General features: G+C 34.7%; 1 protein-coding gene across 7 annotated transcripts in view; it reads right to left on the bottom strand.

Annotated features, from left to right (window-relative positions):
- Window positions 1–25,264, bottom strand: part of NAALADL2 (N-acetylated alpha-linked acidic dipeptidase like 2) — a 1,531,400-nt gene that overhangs the window by 1,493,134 nt on the left and 13,002 nt on the right. Inside the window, exon 2 of one of the 7 annotated variants that reach the window (XM_060100049.1) lies at window positions 23,953–23,999. The exons of the other annotated variants lie outside the window; for them this stretch is intronic. The gene's annotated coding sequence lies outside the window, so the exon portion shown is untranslated. The remainder of the gene's footprint in view (window positions 1–23,952; window positions 24,000–25,264) is intronic. 7 annotated transcript variants of the gene reach the window in all.

Here is a 25,264-nt window from a genome sequence, read left to right as displayed (position 1 = left end):
ACACTACCCAACTTCAAAATTTAACTATAAAGCTAGAATAATAAAGACAGTGTGGTACTGGTAAAAGAACAGACAAGTAGATCAATGGAACAAAACAGAGAGCCCATAAATAGACCCAGATAAATACAGTCAACTGATTTTTGAAATATGTGAAAGGCAATATATAGTGGAGAAAAGATAGTCTTTTCAACAAATAGTGTTGGAACAGCTGAACGTCCACATGCAAAAAAAAAAAAATTAATCTAGACACAGAACTTACACACTTCACAAAAACTAACACAAAATGGATCACAGACCTAAATGTAAAACACAGAACTATAAGAACTGTAGAAGATAACGTAGGAGAAAACCAAAGAAACTAAGAAAACTCCACACCTAGATACCTTAACTTGTGAATTCTGTCACACATTTAAGGATGAAATAATATCAATTCTACACAAATCCATCTAGAAATTGAAGAGAAGGGAATACCTTTCAACTGATTCTATGAGACCAACATTACACTGATACCAAAACCAGGCAAAGACTTAAAATAAAACTACAGAACAATAGCCCTTATGAACACAGGTAAAAGGATCTTAAAAAAAAAATTAGCACATCTAATCCAACATTGCACAAGAAGGGAAATATATCATTACAAAGTGGGGATTATCCTAAGAATGCTAGGTTAATTAAACATGTAAAAATCAATGTATTTCATCATATTAACAAAAAGAAAAAAGTGTATAAACCATTTTAATAGTCAAAGAAAAAGCATTTATCAAAATCCAAAATCCTTTTCTAATAAAAATTTTCAGAAAACTAATAATAGAAGTCAACTTCCTCAACCTGATAAAGGGAATCTGAAAAACCTACATCTATCATCATATAAGTCTATGTGAAAATCTGAATGATCACCAACAAAACAAGAATGTCCACTCTTACCACCTCTATTCAACATGGTACTGCAACTTCTAGCCAATAGAATAAGAAAAATAAGTAAAAGGCATTTAAAATTAGATAACACAATAACAATATCTTTGTTTACAGATAACATGATCATCTATGTTGAAAAACTGCTGGAGTCTATAAAAAAGCCATTAGCACCAAAAAATGAGTTTAGGAAGTTGCAGGATACACTTTAATATAATATTGGAAAAATTAATTTTGTTTGTATATACTAGAAATAAACAACAGAAACTGAAATAAAGACAATACCACTTACAATCATATTAAAAATATGAAGTACTTGGGGAAAATCTGGCAAAATCGGGTAAGACCTGTACATTGAAAACTTTATTTATAAAAGATGACCTAAATAAACAAAGGGATAAACTTTGTTCGTGGGTCAGAAGACTCAGTAGTGTTAAGATATCAATTCTCCCCCAAATTAATCTATAGATTCAACATAATTCTAACCAAAATTCCATCAGGCTGTCTTAAAAAAATTGAAAAACTGATTCTAAAATTCATGTGTGAACTCAAAGGACTTAGAATAGCCAAAGCAACTCTGAAAAATTTGAAAGTCAATCCTACCTGTTTTCAAATCTTATTATAAAGCTACAGTAATCAAGACAGTATACTATTGGTACAAAAATAAGTGAATCAATGGAATAGAATAGAGATTCCAAAAACAGATCCAAAATACATGAACAAAATATTCTGGAAAATGTAATTAATTCAGTAGAGAAAAGATTTTAAGCAAATGGTGCTGGAAAAATTATAAATTTATTTGCAAAAAAAAAAAAAGGATTCTAATCCATACTTTACAACATATATAAAAATTAAATCAAGGTGGATCACAGCCTCAGCATAAAATCTGGGACTAAAAATTAAAGAAAAAAAAAGAGAAAGTGACCTTAGATGAGGTTAGATATGACACCAAAAGCACGATTCATAAAAGAATAAAATGATAAACTAGATATCATCAAAAAATAACTTCTATTATTCAAAAGACACTGTTTAGGAGAACAAAAAGACAAGTCACAAAAGAGAAGAAAATAGCTGGAAATCATATAACTGATGAAGGACTTGTATATGGAACATACAGAGTACTTTGAAAACTCACTAACAGGAAAACATACAAGCCAATAAATTTTAGCAAAAGATTTAAGCAGAAACATCACCAAAGAAGATATGTGGATGGCAAATAAGCAAATGAAAAGATGCTAAAATCATTAATCATTAGGGGAAAACACATTAAAATGTCAAGATATTACCGCTACAAACCTATCAGAATGATTGAAGTTTAAAAGACTAACCATACCACGTGTTGGCAAGAATGTGGAAGGACTGGAACTTACATACATTGCTGATTGGAATGTGAAATGGTCAACTTTGGAAAACAGTTTGACAGGTTCTTGAAAAGTTAAACATATATCTGCCATAACATACAGCCATTTAACTCATAGGTATTTACCCAAAATAAAAGCAAGCATATAACCATACAAAGATTTGTACACAAATGTTCATAGGGCTTTACTTAGGATAGCAAAGAAACTAGAAACAGAAAGACCTGCATGTGAATGGAATTGTAACTATTGCAACAAATAACACAGATGAGTCTTAAAATTACATTGGATGAAAGAATAAAAGAGTTCATACCATAAAATTCCATTTATATAAAACTGTCAAAAATGCAAACCAATACAGAGTGATAGAAGGCAGAGCAGCTGTTACTTGGTGATGCAAAGAAAGAGATCAAGAGAAGTGAGAGGGAGGGATTATAAAGAGGCATGGGGAAATGTCTGGGGATGATGCATATGTCCACTATCCTGATTGTTATGAGGCTTGGCAATGTATAAACAAATCCAATCTTATCAAATTATATATTTTAAGTAGGCATTGCACACTGTGTGTCAATTGTATCACAAACTGTTAAAAGAGGGAGAGAGATGCATCTCTTACCAATCTAAGAACACGTGATAGAAAAATTTTGAAAGAGCTTTCTCTCTTGATTACCACGATCAAAAGCAAATGACAAATCTAAAACGAAGTAACAGTCCACAATTTTCTCCAAGTCATCTATCCTCTATCAAAATTCCTAGCACAAACAGTAGTAAAACAACATTTAGAATGTTAAAATAAGGCTAAAGGTCCTCTGACTCATGATAATGGACAGACTTTCTCATGGAATCCCTCCAATATCGAATGACATGAATAAAAACCAGTTCTCCATCTGAATCAATGATACAACAGTTTCTGAAACATTCTTACTTTAAGTCTTCGATCATGTTGTCTCCCCAGCATGGAATTCTTGCCCCTGACTTCTTTTGCTCCATCCAAATGCCTATGATTCCTTCAAAACACATCCCAAATGCCATCTCTTCTACTAAAATGCTCCTTGATGAACATAATCCTTCATTCCAGGAGTGGGCAAACTACAGCCTGGCCTGCTGCCTGCTTTTGTAGAAGTTTTACTGGAACACAGCCATATCCATGAATTTAGAATGTATTGTCTATCTATGGCCTCTTTCATGATACAATGGCAGAGTTGTGCACTTATGACGAGACTGTATGGCCCACAAAACCACATATTTACCATCTGGCCTTTTATAGGCAAAATTTTCTGATCCCAGTTTTATTCCTTTAAATTCTCACATTTCATATCTCTCTTAAGCAGCATTCATTATATTATTCATCTTCTTAACTTATGTTTAAGATCTTTAAGGGCAGGGACTCAATTGTACAAGCACTATGCTGTGCTTTGCAGCAGTTCTCAATAAACATCTGTTAAGTCAGACAATTTATGAATGAAAAGAGTTAAATCAACAGCAGATACTCACTAGGAATAGCTCTTAATGGTGGAATAACAAGAGTGCACTGCTTTCATCAGGTTAGGCTATGATACTGCAATAACCTTTGCCTTTAGCTCAAAGAATTTCAGAGTTGGAATAAGCTTTAAAGCTCATCAGATCCAATCTACTCTTTTTTACCTGAAAAAACTGAGGGCCAGAGAGTTTAAGCGATTAGCCAAGGATAAATTAAATACTGTTAGAACAAAGACTAAAACTCATGTATGCTAGAGATAATGGAACAGACAGGTCCATGGTCAGGCTTCAAGAGATACGCTAACTCCCTCAAAATGTATAGCTGCAAAATTTTGTGTATGTGTATGTAAACATCTTCTTGGAAAGGGTTTTATATATATTCTCATCAGAGTCAAAACAAGTTCATAATCCCAAAATGGTTAAGAAAAAACAAAACTGAGGAAAATATATTTTTTGGAGAATTACTGATTGTTATCATCTAGTTAAGTAACAAAGCCATGACTGGCCCACAGGTCTAATCATCCCTATATTCTTTATTACATACAAGGCAGAAGCCAATACACATTCTGCCAGTTTAAACAGCCACTGTGAGTAGCAATTCAAGCAATCCAGGTATCCCTCTTTTTTTCCCCTAAGGATACTTCGTGTATAAGTACTTCTGCAGTACTTATCAAAACAATCAAATCAAGATTGTGTGTGTGTGTGTTTAGCAGGGAGGTGAGGGTGGGAGTTAATGTGAAAGTAAAAAGGTGTATATTTCCTATTTTAAGTAATATTCCAAGGAGGTTATTTGGTATGCGTGAAGAAAAATAATTTAATGAGAGATGTCAAATAATTTATTATCATTCATTCTATTTTTAGAAAATCTCTGTCAAAAAATCTTCCAATAAAATGAATCAATGAGACTGATAATACGAGTATAAACTCAGCATGACATAAAGTTTCTGTAGATAATGAGTGATGCTTTCATGTAAAGTAAATACTTATGTGCACTGCCTCTAAATAGTAGCATTACTATTGCCAAACTTATCAGACCACACTTTAAATGGAGCTTAAAAACCTGTTTGTTACACTACTTAAAACAAAACACTTACTTGAAAGTTCCACTGAAAGGAAATTAGCAATAAGAGAATTGGGTAAGGAGATGAAAAACAATATAAACATACAAAAATTTCACTCATATTACTCAAAAGAGTATAAAATACTTAGAACTATTTTTGGCAAGAATGGTCACAGAACCTTTATGAACGAAACACTAAAATCTTATTAGAGGATAAATTATTAGAGGATAACTTCCCCCAAATGGAAAGATATTTAATGTTTTTGAATAAGAATTCTAAATATTATTTTTAAAGTAAGTTTCTCAATGTTACTATGTATATTTAATGAAATCCCAATTAGAATACCAGTTTTTGTCCTTTATCAAATAAAATTATCTTAAATTTATATGAAAGAATAGATGCCCAAAATTTGAGGAAAAAAAAGTTTTGGAAGTCCTAGCCACGGCAATCAGAGAAGAAAAAGAAATAAAAGGAATACAAATTGGGAAAGAAGAAGTAAAACTGTCACTGTTTGCAGATGACATGATACTATACATACAGAATCCTAAAAATGCCACCAGAAAACTACTAGAGCTAATCAATGAATTTGGTAAAGTTGAAGGATACAAAATTAATGCACAGAAATTTCTTGCATCCTATACACTAATGATGAAAAATCTGAAAGAGAAATTATGGTAACACTCTCATTTACCATTGCAACAAAAAGAATGAAATACCTAGAAATAAACCTGGCTAACTAGACAAAAGACCTGTATGCAAAAAATTTTAAGACACTGATGAAAGAAATTAAAGATGATACAAAGAGATGGAGAGATATACCATGTTCTTGGATTGGAAGAATCAACATAGTGAAAATGACTATACTACCCAAAGCAATCTACAGATTCAATGCAATCCCTATCAAATTACCAATGGCATTTTTTACGGAACTAGAACAAATCATCTTAAAATTTGTATGGAGACACAAAAGACCCCCAATAGCCAAAGCAGTCTTGAGGGAAAAAAGCGGAGCTGGAGGAATCAGACTCCCTGACTTCAGACTATACTACAAAGCTACAGTAATCAAGACAACATGGTACTGGCACAAAAACAGAAACATAGATAAATGGAACAAGACAGAAAGCCCAGAGATAAACCCACACACCTATGGTCAACTAATCTATGACAAAGGAGGCAAGGATATACAATGGAGAAAAGATAGTCTCTTCAATACATGGTGCTGGGAAAACTGGACAACTACATGTAAAAGAATGAAATTAGAACACTCCTGAACACCATACACAAAAATAAACTCAAAATGGATTAGAGACCTAAATGTAAGACCAGACAGTATAAAACTCTTAGAGGAAAACATAAGAAGAACACTCTTTGACATAAATCAAAGCAATATCTTTTTTGATCCACCTCCTAGAGTAATGGAAATAAAAACAACAGCAACAAAAAAAGGGGACCTAATGAAACTTCAAAGCTTTTGCACAGCAAAGGAAACCATAAACAAGATGAAAAGACAGCCCTCAGAATGGGAGAAAATATTTGCAAATGAAGCAACTGACAAACGATTAATCTCCAAAATTTACAAGCAGCTCATGCAACTCAATATCAAAAAACATACAACCCAATCCAAAAATGGGCAGAAGACTTAAATAGACATTTCTCCAAAGAAGACATACAGATGGCCAAGAAGCACATGAAAAGCTGCTCAACATCACTAATTATTAGAGAAATGCAAATCAAAACTACAATGTGGTATCACCTCACACCAGTTAGAATGGGCTTCATCACAAAATCTACAAACAACAAATGCTGGAGAGGGTGTGGAGAAAAGGGAACCCTCTTGCACTGTTGGTGGGAATGTAAATTGATACAACCACTATGGAGAACAGTACGGAGGTTCCTTAAAAATCTAAAAATAGAATTACCATATGATCCAGCAATCCCACTACTGGGCATGTACCCAGAGAAAACCATAATTCAAAAAGACACATGCACCCCAATGTTCATTGCAACACTATTTACAATAGCCAGGTAATGGAAGAAACCTAAATGCCCATAGACAGACAAATGGATAAAGAAGTTGTGGTACATATATACAATGGAATATTACTCAACCATAAAAAGGAACAAAATGAGTCATTTGTTGAGACGTGGATGGATCTAGAGACTGTCATACAGAGTGAAGTAAGTCAGAAAGAGAAAAACAAATATTGTATATTAATACATGTATGTGGAACCTAGAAAAATGGTACAGGTGAACTGGTTTGCAGGGCAGAAGTTGAGACACAGATGTAGAGAACAAACGTATGGACACCAAGGGGGGAACACCACGCTGGGGTGGGGATGGTGGGGTGCTGAATTGGGCGATTGGGATTGACATGTATACACTGATGTGTATAAAACTGATGACTGATAAGAACCTGCAGTACAAGAAAACAAACAAACAAAAAAAAATCAAAAAAAATGTTGCTGGAAGCCTCTATTGTCAAATCATGGACTTAACAACAAAGTGCATCAGATAATATGATTATTATCAGATAGATAATCTCCCCAATAATGAGACCAATGGATTTGAGAAAGGGGTCAATGGATTAAGAAATGGTACTGACAAAACTAAATATATGTCTTGAGGAAAACCAAATTAGATTACAATTTTACATCATATCTTTAAAAATTTAGGATTAAAGAATTGAATATAAAAGAATATAACAATAAAAATCCCATAAGAAAAAACAGCACATTCTATGTATAATAAAGAGTTTTGAAAGACTTTCATGATCAAGAATGAATTTATTATAAAATTATCAAAGTAAACATATATTTATTCAAAGCTTTGAAACTTTTGTATGTCAAAAGATATTATGAACAAATTCAATCAACAAACTATAAAGTTAGGGAAAATATTAAATAAAGAGAGTAAACTCTATGTTATAAAGAATTCTTAAAACTTGGTAAGGCAGATATGAACAACTCAATAGAAAAATGGGCAATTAAGGGGCTATTTACATAAGAGAAGATTCAAATTTGAGGGGGAAAAAACATTAAACAGAAGCTCAAACTCAGAGATTTGTAAATTAAAATAGCAATGAACTGTCATTTCACACCTATCAGACTGGCAAACACTTAAAAGACAAATTACAACCATTATTAGTGTAGATGAGCCAAGAAGTGTAGTCTCATACATAGCTATGATAAATGCTAAAAAAAAAAAGACATTTAAAACAAAAACTGGCATTTCTGTAAAATATATGTTAAATGTTAAAAATATACTTATTTTAAAAAATATATATTTATTTTTAATTACCCATGAATACTATCATTGAATATCTTTTCAACTGATATCTAATACACATTTATTAATATATTTTAATGAGGTTATCTATGAGCAGTATATTTTTATAGAATTAGAGGGGAAAAAGATATCCCAAATTATATCTGATTTCTAAAACTGACTCATTTTTTACCATGGTTTGAACAAGTAATAATACAAACATTATTTTTTCTACCTCTATTAGGAATAGTTTAAATGTCAATCTTAATAGACTCTAGGTATTTGTGTAACCACAGTACGTAAGAGAGTACTGCTTTTCTGATGCTTAAATTCACGGAAACACTGTTAGAGACTGTCGCCAGGGGGAAGACTTCTTTTCCAGAGGCTAAATTTAAATTACCATAAATCTTACAATTGTACATTTCTATGAATAAATAATCTCAGAAGACACAATTCAAAACACAAGACAAAATTCCACCTTCTAATTCAGTCATAAGTTTCTGAAAACACAGCCCATCAATATTTGTAAAATATAATGTTAAAGATAATTTTGTTTTATGTCATAAATAGATCACAACGTTTTCACATATAAAATGGAAAATAATAAGCCATATTTTACTTTAAATAGCCAATAATTAGGGTATTTTTCTCTTTAGCTAAATATAGAAACCACTCAATTCCTCATGAAACTCTTCCTGCATAGATATATATAATCAATGACCTAACTCCATTAAATCTATGAAACCTCTTTACTTTTTTACCACCTTCATACTACAGTTGTTCCTTAACAATTTCCATTGAAATACTCATGGATAACAGTGAAATAACTTGTATAGTTCCTTAGGACAATTATTCACTTATTCTATGATGTTTCTAAACCAAGAATGTTAAGTCTCTTTAGCTCACTGCCTTTCCAGTTTTAATCCTTCCCCAGAGGAAATCTATGTGTGGGTAAGTTTTGCTCTAGGGCACTTGCAGATTTGTTCCAGATAATAGGAACTGAACAGCTAAGTTACAGCATGCAAATTCCTGCTCTGGTAGCATGTTTCTTAATGCCATAGCTGTTATTATTTCAGAAACAAATTAAACAAGGGAGTTCTGTAGAAAGCCAATTAGCCAATTTAGGCAGCATCTTAATACAAATCACTGCCCCTTACTTTCACCCAACATGATGTTTTGTGATTCTAAGATGTCAATGTTTAAGCGCACATCTGTAGCAAGTGACTGTTTAAAAGTGACTCGAGGGCTTCCCTGGTGGCGCAGTGGTTGAGAGTCCGCCTGCCGATGCAGGGGACGCGGGTTCATGCCCTGGTCTGGGAGGATCCCACATGCCACGGAGCGGCTGGGCCCGTGAGCCATGGCCGCTGAGCCTGTGCTCCACAGCGGGAGAGGCCACAGTGGTGAGAGGCCCGCATACCACAAAAAAAAAAAAAAAAAAAAAAGTGACTCGAGGTGCCTACACAAGCATTCTACTGGGATTCATATGTTAAATGTAAATTTTGATTTATTTTCACTTCCTACCTCTGTCATGTGGTTTCATTCTTTTAGTGTCCTATTATAAACAAAATTGGAAAAAATGTAGAGAGAGCACAGAGCTAAAAATCATCAGAATGAGATTATAAAATCATCAGAATGAGATTATAATCCCAGGTTTATATCAAGGAAACTGTATTTGGTCCAAACACCAGTTACACGATGGAATGGCCATAAGGAAGGCTATTTCATAATTTCAAGACTTTATGCACATTTTGAAACAAAGTTAATGTATATGGATAATTTTGCTGTTTGTTTTTCTCTTTAATTATCACAGAACTTTAGTCCTGACTATAAGCCGTTGGGGTCAATTTCAACAGGAAATATTTAGTGAGACCCAGCTCAAAAGACATCTGATCTTTGAGACTGTCATACCTTCCCTAGACAGAGTTTCTTCAGCACCTCCGACTCAGTAATTCCCATTTAAAGCACTTAGATTTCTTGAACCATGTTCAACCAATCTGGGTATAATTCATGAAACCACTTCAGCCAATACATAAACATGTATCCAGTGATCAGCAGAAAAAAATAAACACAACATAATAACTACTGACACTGACAAGTAAATAATGGTTTATAAGAACGAATTCATTTCTAAACATTTATTTACTACTATTTAAAATTAACCTTAGCATTTCTATAACATGCAACATGTATAGTTTATTTCAAAGTTTATATAGCACAGAAATGTTTTAAGAATTGTACTCATTTATGATCATTTATATTCCTAGAAAAAAATTTTAAGTGTAAAGTTAACAGACAACTTGAATAAACTTTTAGAAAATTAAGACATTATAATGAAATATTAGAGAAGAGATTAACTACAAAACAGATATAAGGGCTTCCCTGGTGGCGCAGTTGTTGAGAATCTGCCTGCTAATGCAGGGGACACGGGTTCGAGCCCTGGTCTGGGAAGATCCCACATGCCATGGAGCAACTATGCCCATGAGCCACAACTACTGAGCCTGCGCGTCTGGAGCCTGTGCTCCGCAACAAGAGAGGCTGCGATAGTGAGAGGCCCGCGCACTGCGATGAAGAGTGGCCCCCGCTTGCCACAACTAGAGAAAGCCCTCACACAGAAACGAAGACCCAACACAGCCAAAAATAAATAAATTAATTAATTTAAAAAAAAAAACACAGATATAAAACTAAAGAAAAGAGAGGAAGACTGAAAATGAAAAGAGCAAAGTACCACAGGACAAATAAAAGCATTAAATGAAAATAGCTGAACACAGGAAAAACATATCATAACTGATCTCTATAAAGCTCTTAGATATTAGGTACCTCTCCTGCTGCTCCCACTTCATTCTATCAGTAATAACTGTGGGTTTTTTTTTTTTTTTTTTTTTTTTTTTTTTTTTTTTTTTTTTTTTTGCCGTATGTGGGCCTCTCACTGTTGTGGCCTCTCCCGTTGCGGAGCACAGGCTCCGGATGCGCAGGCCCAGCGGCCATGGCTCACGGGCCCAGCCGCTCCGCGGCATATGGGATCCTCCCAGACCGGGGCACGAACCCGTATCCCCTGCATCGGCAGGCGGACTCTTAACCACTTGCGCCACCAGGGAGGCCCAATAACTGTGGTTTTTATGTCAAAAGAAGACTGTTCTATTTTTAGCCTTTGAATAACCATTAAAAAATCACAAGGACAGATACTTGGCAAAACCTGTTTACATTTTAATAAACTTGCATGGGGTCTTTGACAAGTAATGATGTTAGTCTCATAAGGATTTGATTATTTCATTTATTAAGTATTATATTTGAAAAGAATGATAACACTTTTGTGTTAAGAATGTACAAATGAATAAATAAGATGTGTTAATACTGTTGGTGTTGATTTGTAAGATCTGCCAACAGTGTATGTTTTCCCCTCAACAGAGCTAGAGATATGTATTCTCTGGAATGGCATCTCTGGTATCTCTTAACCAGTTTCCTTGGCCCATCTCCCTGACTAAATCCCCTCATAACAGAGTTTCACTTTTTATCTTAATACCCCTGCACTTAGCATAAGGAGCTATATATTCTAGAGGACACATTAAGTCTGTTTTTTTGATGAACAGATGAGTGAATGGACTGATGGACTAGGCTTACAAAGGGAAGAGGAGGAGGAAAGGGGGGGAAGAAATGCTCCATCCCCAGGCTGTGAATTCCTTGAAAAGAGCTCATTCTTATTTGTATTTATCATTTTAGCAGTTAAGTGTGATATCTGGCATATATTAAATCTTCAAATAATGTTTGCCAAATGAATGAGTGCATGATTTATGTTAGAATTTCACTGAGCATGTGATTCTTACAAGTGTAAGTTTGTATCATTAATTACAAACTTAGTTGATCCTTTCATAGAATATTACTCTCTTCTGTTCTAACTTTAGCCCCTATAACTACTTTTTTTATGAGACTAAAAGAAACATTTCACAAACTATACAAAATATTAGACTCATTATATTTACGATCATCCCTTATATAACTTACTCATTCACTAATTTAATATTTTCTCTAAAATGTATTTTATATATGCTGCAACATATTGTCTACATTCTTTTCTGCAAATAGTTCACTTTCTTTCACTTTTAATACTGTATGTTAAGAAATCTTACTTTAATTAAATCAGTTTATCTTTTCCCTAATGATGTGTTTCTTTACTTTTAGAATTTGAAATTCCTTTCCCTTCCAGATGTTTGATATTCAATTTTACTTTTTCTAATGCAACAGTGGCTTGATTTTTTTTTCACTCTGCTACTAACAAGTTGGAATTTATTTTGCTATGAACTATTAGGTGAGGATCTAAATATTTTCCTAATCTCTATGAAATAGTCCAAACATCATTTATTAAATATTATTTCAGGGGACTTCCCTGGTGGCACAGTGGTTAAGAATACTCCTGCCAATGCAGGGGACACAAGTTCAAGCCCTGGTCCAGGAGGACCCCACATGCCGTGGAGCAACTAAGCCTGTGCGCCACAACTACTGAGCCTGTGCTCTAGAGCCCACAAGCCACAACTACTGAGCCCACATGCTGCAACTACTGAAGCTCGCATGCCTAGAGCCCATGCTCCACAAGAGAAGCCACCACAAGGAGAAGCCCACAAACCACAACGAAGAGTAGCCCCTGCTCGTTGCAACTCGAAAAAGCCCATGTGCAGAAACAGAGACCCAACACAGCCATAAATAAATAAATAAATAAATTTAAATAAATAAATAAATAAATAAATAAAAATAATTATTTAATAAGATGATTTGTGAGCTCTTATAAATGGATGCACTGATCATCAAGAGCTGTCATGAATTCTTTAAGAGGTCACACCAGATTTTAATTTTCTTTTATTTTTTAATTAGAATTACTAACCTGGAAAATTATAGAGACATCAAAGTTGCTAACAGTAATATCAACACTCATTGAACACTTACTTTATGCCAATAATTGAGTATTATCTCATTTAATCCTCACAATAATCCTATGAGGGAAAATATTGCCATTTTAAAGATAAAGAAATTGAAAAAAAAAAAAAGATGAGGAAATTGAGTCAAATAGACAGTAAAGCAACCTGCCCAAGGTCATGGAGTTAATCAATTATGGGTGTAGTATTCAAACCCAGAACACTGCAGAGGTTTTGTTCTTATAACCACTATGCATATGGCCTCATATAAGTGGAAAAAATTTGATTAAGGCTCTCATGAAATTATTATAGAAAAGATGGAAAATATTAGGCTGGATGACCTTTCCATTAGGTAGTTTCAAAGTTGGCTAAACATTTGCCCAAGACTCTGACCGATCAGTAGATCTTTATCAATGTAGAATGTTTCTAGTATCATGCCTTGTGATTCTATATTTGGACACAAACTATTAACAATATTGTTATCAGTGAAATGGATGAAAACATAATAGGCTTATAAAATATTTTCAGATAGCATACATCTTAGGTAGGTAAATCTGAGTGGATTTTAACTTCATATAAAGAGGAATTCTAACACTTATTTAACAATGGAATGCACTGCCTCAAGTAGGAACTATGCTCTTTACAATGTTCCTCAACAATCTGACCCTTTATTTCAGAAAATTTATCTAAAAATTTTAGTACCTGTAGGCTAGTAATATATCCAGTTCCCAGATTTCTGTCCCACCCTAGACAGATCTTTATTGGGCTTTCTCACTGTATGTAAATGAACAGAACTAGCTCCCTTGGGAAGGTAATCAAGTGCCTATCAATGGCAGTGTTCAGACACACAAACGATAACCAATAAGTGGGGATACTATAGAACAGAACTTCTACATCAGAGAAAACTGAACTAGCCAATCAGTACATTTTCTAAAATAAACAGATTTTTAATTTAATGGAGAAAAATCTCCTTTGTTCATTAAAATTGACATAATTTCATAAGGATAAAATTAGGATTCCTAAGAGGGAGTTTATAGTGTAATTTCTAAATAAAAATATTTTGGCTCTATCATATGCATTTGTAATTCTGTGGGAGGTATTTTATGTGCTTACAAGCATATATGAATATATATTATTTCATTCCCTTCTTTATACACAGGAGTCTTAACACACACAGTGTTGTGTACTTTTTTTCACATAGTGATAAATCTTAGCGAATTTTTCATTTCAGTATTTAAATAGCTTCAACATTTTATACAGCTACATAGTACTCCATTTTATAGCAGTACCATTGTTCATTTGACCACTCCATGATTGATAGTTATTCAGGATGTTTCTGTTTTTTGCTATTACAAACCATGTTGTAACAAATAACCTTATAAACACATCATGCCTCATGTGTAAGTATACCTGCAGAGATATATATTAAATATATATATATAATAAATACTAAATTAAAGGGAATATGTATTGGTAATTTTCATAAATATTAATAAATTGCTCTCCAAATGACTGACATTTTAGAATCCCACCCACAATATGGGAGGGTCTGATTTCCCTCACTTCAACAACACTGCAATTCCACAGTGCTTTAAGGTGAAAAGCCTTACATTTCAAGATAGAATATATAAACCATAAAGAAAAAATGTTCTAGAATGCAACAGCACATAAAAAGGATCATACAACATGATCAAGTGGAATTTATCCCAGGGATGCAAGGATTCTTCAATATACACAAATCAATCAATGTGATACGCCATATTAACAAACTGAAGAATAAAAACCATATGGTCATCTCAATAGCTGCAAAAAAAGCTTTTGACAAAATTCAACACACATTTATGATAAAAACTCTCCAGAAAGTGGGCACAGAGGGAACCCACCTCAACATAATAAAGGTCATATATGACAAACCCACAGCAAACATCATTCTCAATGGTGAAAAACTGAAAGCGCTTCCTCTAAGATCAGGAACAAGGTAAGGATGTACACTCACCACTATTACTCAACATAGTTTTGGAAGTCCTAGCCACAGCAATCAGAGAAGAAAAAGAAATAAAAGGAATACAAATTGGAAAAGAAGAAGTAAAACTGTCACTGTTTGCAGATGACATGATACTATACATACAGAATCCTAAAGATGCCACCAGAAAACTACTAGAGGTAATCAATGAATTTTGTAAAGTTGCAGGATACAAAATTAATGCATAGAAATCTCTTGCATTCCTATACACTAATGATAAAAAATCTGAAAGAGAAATTAAGGAAACAATCCCATTTACCACTGCAACAGAAAGAATAAAGTACCTAGAAACAAACTTACCTAGGGAGACTAAAGACCTGTATGCAGAAAACTATAAGACACTGATGAAAGAAATTAAAGATGAAACATGGACAGATATACCATGTTCCTGGATTGGAGGAATCGATATTGTGAAAATGACTATATTACCCAAAGCAATCTACAGAGTCAATGCAATCCCTATCGAATTACCAATGGCATTTTTTTACAGAACTAGAACAAAAAATCTTAAAATTTGTATGGAGACACAAAAGACCCCAAATAGCCAAAACAGTCTTGAGGTAAAAAAACGGAACTGGAGGAATCAGACTCCCTGACTTCAGACTATACTACAATGCTACAGTAATCAAGACAATATGGTACTGGCACAAAAACAGACATATAGATCAATGGAACAAGATAGAAAGCCCAGAGATAAACCCATGCACCTATGGTCAACTAATCTATGACAAAGGAGGCAAGGATATACAATGGAGAAAAGACAGTCTCTTCAATAAGTGGTGCTGGGAAAACTGGACAGCTACATGTAAAAGAATGAAATTAGAACACTTCCTAACACCATACACAAAAATAAACTCAAAATGGATTTGAGACCTAAATGTAAGACTGGACACTATAAAACTCTTAGAGGAAAACATAGGAAGAATGCTCTCTGACATAAATCACAGCAAGATATTTTTTGATACACCTCCTAGAGTAATGGAAATAAAAACAAAAATAAACAAATGGGACCTAATGAAACTTAAAGCCTTTTGCACAGCAAAGGAAACGACAAAGAAGATGAAAAGACAACCCTCAGAATGGGAGAAAACATTTGCAAACGAATCAATGGACAAAGGATTAATCTCCAAAATATATAAATAGCTCATACAATTCAATATTAAAAAAACAAACAACCCAACCCAAAAATGGGCGGAAGACCTAAATAGACATTTCTGCAAAGAAGACATACAGATGGCCAAAAGGCACATGAAACGCTGCTCAACGCCACTAATTATTAGAGAAATGCAAATCAAAACTACAATGAGGTATCACCTCATACTGTTTAGAATGGGCATCATCAGAAAATGTACAAGCAACAAATGCTGGAGAGGGTGTGGAGAAAAGGGAACCCTCTCGCATTGTTGGTGGGAATGTAAACTGATACAGCAACTATGGAGAACAGTATGGAGGTTCCTTAAAAAACTAAAAGTAGAATTACCATATGACCCAGCAATCCCAGTACTGGGAATGTACCCAGAGAAAACCATAATTCAAAAAGACACATGCACCCCAATGTTCATTGCAGCACTATTTACAATAGCCAGGACATGGAAGTAACCTAAATGCCCATCGACAGATGAATGGATAAAGAAGAAGTGGTACATATATGCAATGGAATATTACTCAGCCATAAAAAGGAACGAAATAGGGTCATTTGTAGAGATGTGGATGGATCTAGAGACTGTCATACAGAGTGAAGTAAGTCAGAAAGAGAAAAACAAATATTGTATATTAATGCATATATGTGGAACCTAGAAAAATGGTACAGATGAACCAGTTTGCAGGGCAGAAATTGAGACACAAATGTAGAAAACAAACGTATGGACACCAAGTGCGGAAAGTGGCGGGGGTGGGGGGTGGGGGTGTGTGTGATGACTTGGGAGATTGGGATTGACATATACACACTAATATGTATAAAATGGATTACTAATAAGAACCTGCTGTATAAAAAATGTGAATAAAATAAAATTCAAAAAAAATGTTCTAGTAGGTCCAACATGTATTAAGCTAAGAGAGTGCAGTGAACAATATACTAAAAGCAGCACTGGGAATTAAGACTTCACCAAAGTGCTGTGAAGAAATGAAGCAAATTATCACAAAATCACTAACCTAAAGAAGTGTATTTAACAATGGACACTCAGATATCCTGTGTGTGAAACCCAATCTCCCTTAATAAAACCCCTCAAACCCAAATTCTGTTAAGGTTGGTCCTGAAGGGACAGTCTGTATGTGGGGTCATATGGCTTTAAACACAACTACTGCTTCCTAGGATTTTCTCATTGGGAGTCCTACAAATTATGCTTGACACACCATGCTGCTAGGTCACAGTAGACACATTCCAGAAAAACGGGAATACTGTATCCTTCCCTTGATCCTTTCCTTAATAGCACAAATGAAACACAATTACCAGCCAACATGATACAAGTTAAATGCAATGGGCAACTAGTAGTAGTCACCTAAATCCATTTTCCCTTGCTTCATAGTAACAGAGTTTTATCTCAGTAGCCAAGCATACAGAGACTATACTTCCCAGCCTTCCTTGCAGCCATGTGTAGCCATGTGGCAAAGTTCCAACCAATGGAATGTGAAAAATCTCAGGCACTTTCTTAAAAGGAAATTGTTTGCCTTCTAATTATGCTTTCTCCTATTTCTCAAACTAGAATGCAGAAATGGTAGTGACCCAGATCTAACTTTGCAGGCAAGGACAACTTCCTCCTAGACTACAAAGTAAAAAAATGTAACAAACTTGGGACTGGTAACCTTGTGAAACTAACCACTTTGACAACCTTGACTACCCTACTATTGCTATGTCAAGGAGAAATAAGCTTCTATCTTTTTTAACCCAATGGATATCTTTGTTACAGTAACTTTGTCTCTCAAATATATACACAAACATACGCACATACACAAAGATTGGCCAAGGGAGGTATTAAGAAAAGGTAAAAACTTTTTTAAGTACAAATAAAAGAAAAACGGTGTGTGTAGGTTCAGGCATCAGGATATAAGACTATAACTAAGAAATAAAAATGAGTAAAAATTAATAAACAGAAAGAAAATAAAAAACTGACCCAAATAGAAGAATGACATCAGAAACAGATATTTTCTGTGCTCAGAAAATTGATGTTATTGCAAAAGCATTAGAAAGAAAAATACTCTGTAGTTCAGACACCTTGTTTTATATTTAAATAATTACTTCTCACAAGCAGAAAAACACAGTAATTCAAATATAATTAACAACTGTATTTGGAAATATTTAAATACATTTAAACTTTCAGTGAATTATAAAACAAATATGGTATCTTAGCTTGATTAAATAGTGACAAATAAGAATTTAGCAGAAAAGATACTGAAACTCACACAGTAAACATTATTGAATATGTACTAGACAGACACTTGTGCTGGATTTGGGGATACAAAGCTGAATAAAACACAGTCCCTATTTGGGAAAAGATCACTAGCAAATGTCACTAATTGTGTTCATATATAAAGATAAACATTCTTCAGTTCAATTGTGTCAAAATTACTTTATTATCAAATTTTTGAACAATTATTTCTTAAAAACACACAGAGAATTATACATACACACTCAATCTCTTTAATACAATGATCCTTCAAGAAAAAGTTTTCACTGTGTTTAAAAATGAGTTTCAAGACAAAATAAATTTATTTTGAAATGTAATGAAAATTACATATACTTTAAAATTATTAATGCCTTTTCATCATTAAAGCATTATTCCAGAAGTAAGATATTGAAGTTTGTTAGCGTTTATATATAAACCATCTGCTCAATAAAGGCTGCAAAATGGTTAAAAATAACAGCATGTACTAACTTATTCCTTTCTATTCTACATGAATTTATTCTAATTTTTACAAGAAGGAAAATACTGGCAAACACCTTATTTCATTTACATTTTCACCTGAAAAGTGAATCATAGAATAGGATATCTTAAAGTGTTATCTACCTAAAAATGACAAATATTTAATCTCATGAAAAATAATCTATAATTAATCTAACAACATTCACTTGTAATTTGTCAAAATCAAAAATTTTATTTGTTTTAACTCACTTTAATGCATTAAAATTCTGGAGTAGACAAATTCTGTCAAGTGAAAACATAATTGTAACAATTTTATTCATTTAAAAAAACTGAAGCTTACAAACTATCCTACCATTGTTATGTGAAGGAGAAATAAGCTTCGTTTTTTTTCACTGCTGTGGCCTCTCCCGTTGCGGAGCACAGGCTCCAGATGCGCAGGCTCAGTGGCCATGGCTCACGGGCCCAGCCGCTCCACGGCATGCGGGATCTTCTCAGACTGGGGCACGAACCCATGACCCCTGCATCGGCAGGCAGACTCCCAACCACTGCGCCACCAGGGAAGCCCAAGTGTCTATCTTATTTAAGACAATGTAAATGGCTCACTGATGACAACCCCCCCACCCCAAAAAAGTGCCAGAAATTACAATAATATAAGAAACTAAGGCAAAACTATATAAAAAAAGAAATGAAACTAACAACCAACTTTAAAATGATCATTTTAGAGTTTAACATATGAAGTTTTGTACTATGAAACCTGTTATTATGTAACTTTAAACTAAAAATTGTTACAGATATAGGTTGGAATAAGATACTACAATCTCATAAATATTATTTCTTTAAATATAAAACACTTTTTAAAAACTTGAACATGAGTTTGTGGAATAAGCCTACAAACTAAAAACAATAAGATCTAAATCAAGAAAATAATAAAGGTTAAAACCAAGAAATATTATAGCTCAGAAATATGAGGTTTTCTGGAATTCCTTATTTTTTCCCACCAATACATATATCAGCATCTTAATTTCCAAATATGCCTTCTAATCTCTAGTGATTACTTTTAAATTTATTTCTTTCTCAACTTTGCATTCTTCAGCAACTTCTACTTCTTTTTAAAAAGGCACCTGAGAGAGTAAATTTCAAAATCTGACTACGAAAAGAAAAACCTGGAAGATAATTAATCATTAGTGTATAGCATTAAATTTAGTTTTTAGGATTCTCACAAAAAGAACTTCAAATATACCTACATATCAGGTATTCTTCACTCAACCTATTGGCTTTCTCCCCTTTGAATATGATAGCTATTTCTCAAAATAAAAGAGTGTATGTAAAATCATATCAGCTTATCTAATCACCCTTCAACTTCACTCCCAGGCTTCCTGTCAAGCTTGCCTATAAAGGTCCTTCTCAGATAGCTGAAATTTTTCATTATTCTTTTATCCTTTTCTCTCAATTTTCCAACACTGTTACTGTTTCCAGCAAATGGAAGGCTTTTTACATAGTAGGACAAAAGCATACATAGCAGAGATAGTTGAGACCTCTAAGCGGCCCTTCAGGTTCTTCCCCACAGGAGATAATGTGCTATAATGCAGATTTCACTGACTCTCTGCAGGATCTCACAAAATCTGCAAATCCCTCCTTGCAGACCCAGCAACAAAACCATATTTTCCTAATTGTCTCTTCTGTACAATTGTTTGTTTTATGTAGCATTCTTCTAAAGAAGGCGACTCACTGTGCACAAGTTATCAGAGGCTGAGCAATTACTTTTACTTTTAAACTCTGCCTGTTTCCAGGGCTAATTAAAGCCCAGAAATATATAGACTGTTCACAGTAGCTTTGTAATACAACAGAACACTGACAATGAAGCAAATGGGATAACTGAATTACCATGTTTATAAACCAGAATCTACTAGCACCTCTATGTTATCAGTCAATCAATTAAAAAGAAAACAAATAGGGCTTCCCTGGTGGCGCAGTGGTTGAGAGTCCGCCTGCCGATGCAGGGGACATGGGTTCGTGCCCTGGTCCGGGAGGATCCCACATGCCGCGGACCGGCTGGGCCCGTGAGCCATGGCCACTGAGCCTGTGCGTCCAGAGCCTGTGCTCCTCAACGGGAGAGGCCACAACAGTGAGAGGCCCGCGTACCGCAAAAAAAAAGAAAAGAATAATAATTACACTTATAAAGTTAAAATAATATTTTAAAAATACTCTATACATGTTATGTTGAAAAAGCAGAATGTTAAAATATCTGGTATGATCTCAAAAATATAAGGAAAAAATAAAATAGAAAAAAAATCAGAAGTAAAAAATGCTGAGATTTTAACAGGGCACCTCTGGGTAGTGAATTATAGGTGACATTTTTTTCTATTTCTTTATATATTTCTAGGCTTTCTAAATGTTCTGCAATGACTATATTATTTTGGTCACTAGAAAAAAGTTTATAAACAAAATTTTTCAAAGAAAATATTCTCTGAAAGTCAATTTGAAACTAATGTAACAAATCAGAGTAATACTCTATTTTTAAATAGCTGTACAGTTGACACTACACTTGAACAACATGGGTTTGAACTACGTGGGTCCACTTATACCTGGATTATTTTCACTAAATGCATACCACAGTACTACACAATACTCAGTTGGTTGAATCCACGGATACAGTACCATGGACATGGAAGGCCAACTGTAAAGTTAAAGGTGGAATTTCAATTGGCGGGGGGCAGAGGCGGGGTCAAGAGGAGGGATATGTGCCCCTGACCCTCAAGTTGTTCAAGGCTCACCTGTACTTTGCTCTCAGAAAATAACACAAGTAAACAAGCCTTATATACATGATCTATATCACCTGGATCTTTCTAACCAAACTTTTTCAAGTAGAAGTAAATGCTAAATGCTTCCATTTTTCCCACACTGCTTTTATAATATGAACAAAAAAGCCAGCCAAACACAAAACTGATCTTTCAGTTATTTCTCTTCCTTATGCAAGAGGAAAACACATTTAGGGCTTATATGATATGGAGAAGAAAAAATCAAAAATAGTTCTTAGTATGCTTTATTCTGTATGTTTGATTCCAGATGCTATGATTCAATGCACTCTAGCATATCCACTTATTATGGGGGATTCTTTATGGATGTTATTGGTGGAGGGAGAGGGGGAATTGTTTTTGGTTTTGTCTTGTTTTTTCATTTTGCTTTAGCAGCATGCGTTTATGTTCCTATAAAGTCAGATTATCTGGAAAGCAGGTTTCACTTTTTTAATCCTGGTAATGTTGCCATTATCCCACTAACATGTTAAGGCAACTTTCAAAAAAATTAAATAACTTTTTCACATCACTTCATAATTACAGACCATGTACAATATAACATGCAGGTGGTTTTGAAAACATGAACAAAAGGCAAGATTGCTGTCATTAGGTGCTGTACTACCACTTTGTAAAGGTTCAGTGGAATCCCATTTCAAAGACTGTATCCAAGTGAAGAAACTATCTTTGAAGCTTAGAGTGGTATACTTGAAGCTCACGAAGCACTTTAAAAATCAGCATTTTAAATTCCCGTTTTGAGGGTAAAACACTCAGTGATTCCATAATTGGGGTAAGAGTACCAAATGAATCCTGTGCAGACAGCAAGAATTCCAAATAAGCAGTCTTCCAAGTCACTGTCCACTGCACGTTCTTCACATGTAAACCTTATTTAACACCAATCCTGAGAAAACCAACTAAATAAACAGTCTTCATCTTCATTTTCCCCATTTCCCCACTATCCTCAAATCTGACATCTCCTCCACTTTAAAACACACTCTTCTCTTAACACCTCTTTCATTCCAGGCATCTAGCCCCAAATGTCACCCAGTGGTTCTATTATAAGAGGCCTCCTCTGGGCTTTTCTCCCTGAACAGCACTATAGATTCTGGATAAGCATCTCCTACACCTTTTGGACTTCATGGACCCATAAAGCTAAAAACAAAGCAGAACAAAACAAAACAAAACAAAAATATATATATGAGAGAATTCATACAGGGTTATCAACTTTTTCTCAATAATGTTACTAGAAAGAGTAGGACAGATATGACTATAGAATAAAAGAGAGTGGAAAAACTCACTGCATAATCCTTATTTCCTCATTTTGTCAAAGACCAGTGGAAATTTCCTAAAAACCTTGGGAACCACTCTTCTGGACCATCCCTTCCTTAGAACCCTTCTCCCCTCACTCTCTTGCCCATTCCCTTAGGTTTTCCTCTGCCCTGGAAGAATAATGGCTTGCTAGTCTATCTTCATAGCCCCCTAAGAGATAAGACAGGCTTGAAGAAAATATTAACGAAATTAGGAAGCAATCCTGAGTCGCTTAGTAGATCCACTAGAATAATGTGAAATAAAGAATAAAAGTGCACTGAAAGTGCTTCTGCACATGGGACAATGGGAAGGTCATTACTTGTAACAAAGTTGGCGTTTTTATTTTTAAACACCAATATGTGGATTTGGATAGTGGAAAAGACCTGGATTGTAAGCCAGAACACCAACTTCTAGTCCCAGCTTGGTCTCAGTTGAGTCAGACCTATGTGAGTCTGAGCAGGTCATTTAATACTTCATTATAAATGAAAAGGGGTAAACTAGATGACCTCTTAAAGTAACTACACCTCTAAGAATAGGAATAATGTTCTCTAGAGAATACAATTAATTAAATGTAAAACAGTGTCAATTTTTGTATCCCAACACTTGTGCTTATTTATTTGTTTTACTTTAATTAGTTATATATTTCCAAAAAGGATGTGATATGGCTTCTAATGAAGGACACATAAGACTGTTATAGCAAAAAAAGTGACATTCTAAAAATATTACACTTCTTTTTTCAAGTTTACCAACCTCATTTTTCACACTCAACATGTTCAATATCAGTAGAAGAAATAGAGTGAGCTGAAAATGGAGCAGGCAAAATAAACTTTTGAAAAAGCAAATCCTAAATATATGTTATAAGCTACTGCTATCTAATAATATTAGCATCAAACCATCATCTCTCGTCTATGCAATAAAATATACATCAGAGTCTCAGATAAAAACACAGTTTTGTAAATTAAAAAAAAATAAAACAAAACAATATCTTACCATTTAGTGGCTTTTATTTTCTCATTCCTCCAAGTACAATAAGAGCTCTGAGAAAGGCAAATCAGGGTATTCGTTTTTTCTCTCAGCAAAGAATAGCTCTCAGTGTTTACTGAATTTAACTGAAATGACCTGAATTCTAGGCCCAAATTGTCTACAGTTATCTGTTATCACTATAAAAATAAAAAAACCCAATTTCCTAGATCCGTCCCCAAACCATGTTTCAGGCCATATATCCCTATATTTATTTTGCAAAAAAACACAGCCAAGCTGATTTAATCTTTCTATTTCTCTGCTTTTCCCCATGCCACCCCTACCGTGCAGTGTAACTCATTGCCTTTAAGTGTCCCCAGAAGTGAACATGGGCCCAGCAGATGGCATTCCTGAGACCTACATGTGACCCATTTGTAATTAAGTTCAGCTCCAGTTCTGTTATTGACCTTCCCTCATTCCTGTTTAGCTCTTCCTGCTTAATACAACTCTTGAACATCTTTTATACCCTCAGGCTTCCTGCTTCTTTACTCACAAAGTTCTCCTTATCTACTTATATCAAGTGTCTTTGGGGACTACCTCAAAACAGACCTCCCTTGTATGACCCTAGGAGTCATGGTCCTCCTCATTCCTGCCCCACTTAACCACCCACCCATTCATATCCTCCCAAGCACACCTACCCACCCCCTCCACCCTTCCCCCCACACAAACACACACAATGCATGCAGTATCTCAAAAAGGGGCCAAACTTGGCCCTATTGGCTATTCTCAAACAGTTTCAGGTAAGGAAATCCTCACTTCCTATCTATTAGTCTATCTTCTCCTTTCAGTGCACCAGCTTTGCTTAAGCAGCAAAAGGCAGTGAAGTTGTAAGATGATGTTGTATCTTCAACCCCCAACCACACCTGATGTGAGCCTAGGCAACCTTTGTGTGCCTGGCAAAGCTAAGTATAGGGATACTTATGAGTTTATAATCTATTTGGGGAAGTACATCTTCACAAGGGATGTGGGGGAGGAATTCGGGAACAGCTTTGGTTTGGGCTGTTACGTTACAGCACATTATAGGGTACTTAGCTTTTGTCATGAAGACAAATTTATTTAAAAAGTTTAATAAGGGGACTTCCATGGTGGCACAGTGGTTAAGAATCCACCTGCCAATGCAGGGGACATGGGTTCGAGCCCTGGTCCGGGAAGATCCCACGTGCCACGGAGCAAACAAGCCCGTGCGCCACAACTACTGAGCCTGTGCTCCAGAATCCGTGAGCTGCAACTACTGAGCCCACGTGCTGCAACTACTGACGCCCTCACGCCTAGAGCCCACATT

This window comes from Mesoplodon densirostris, chromosome 5 (assembly GCF_025265405.1).
Source record: "Mesoplodon densirostris isolate mMesDen1 chromosome 5, mMesDen1 primary haplotype, whole genome shotgun sequence".
NCBI lineage: Eukaryota > Metazoa > Chordata > Mammalia > Artiodactyla > Ziphiidae > Mesoplodon > Mesoplodon densirostris.
This window is presented reverse-complemented; position numbering and strand designations above follow the sequence as displayed.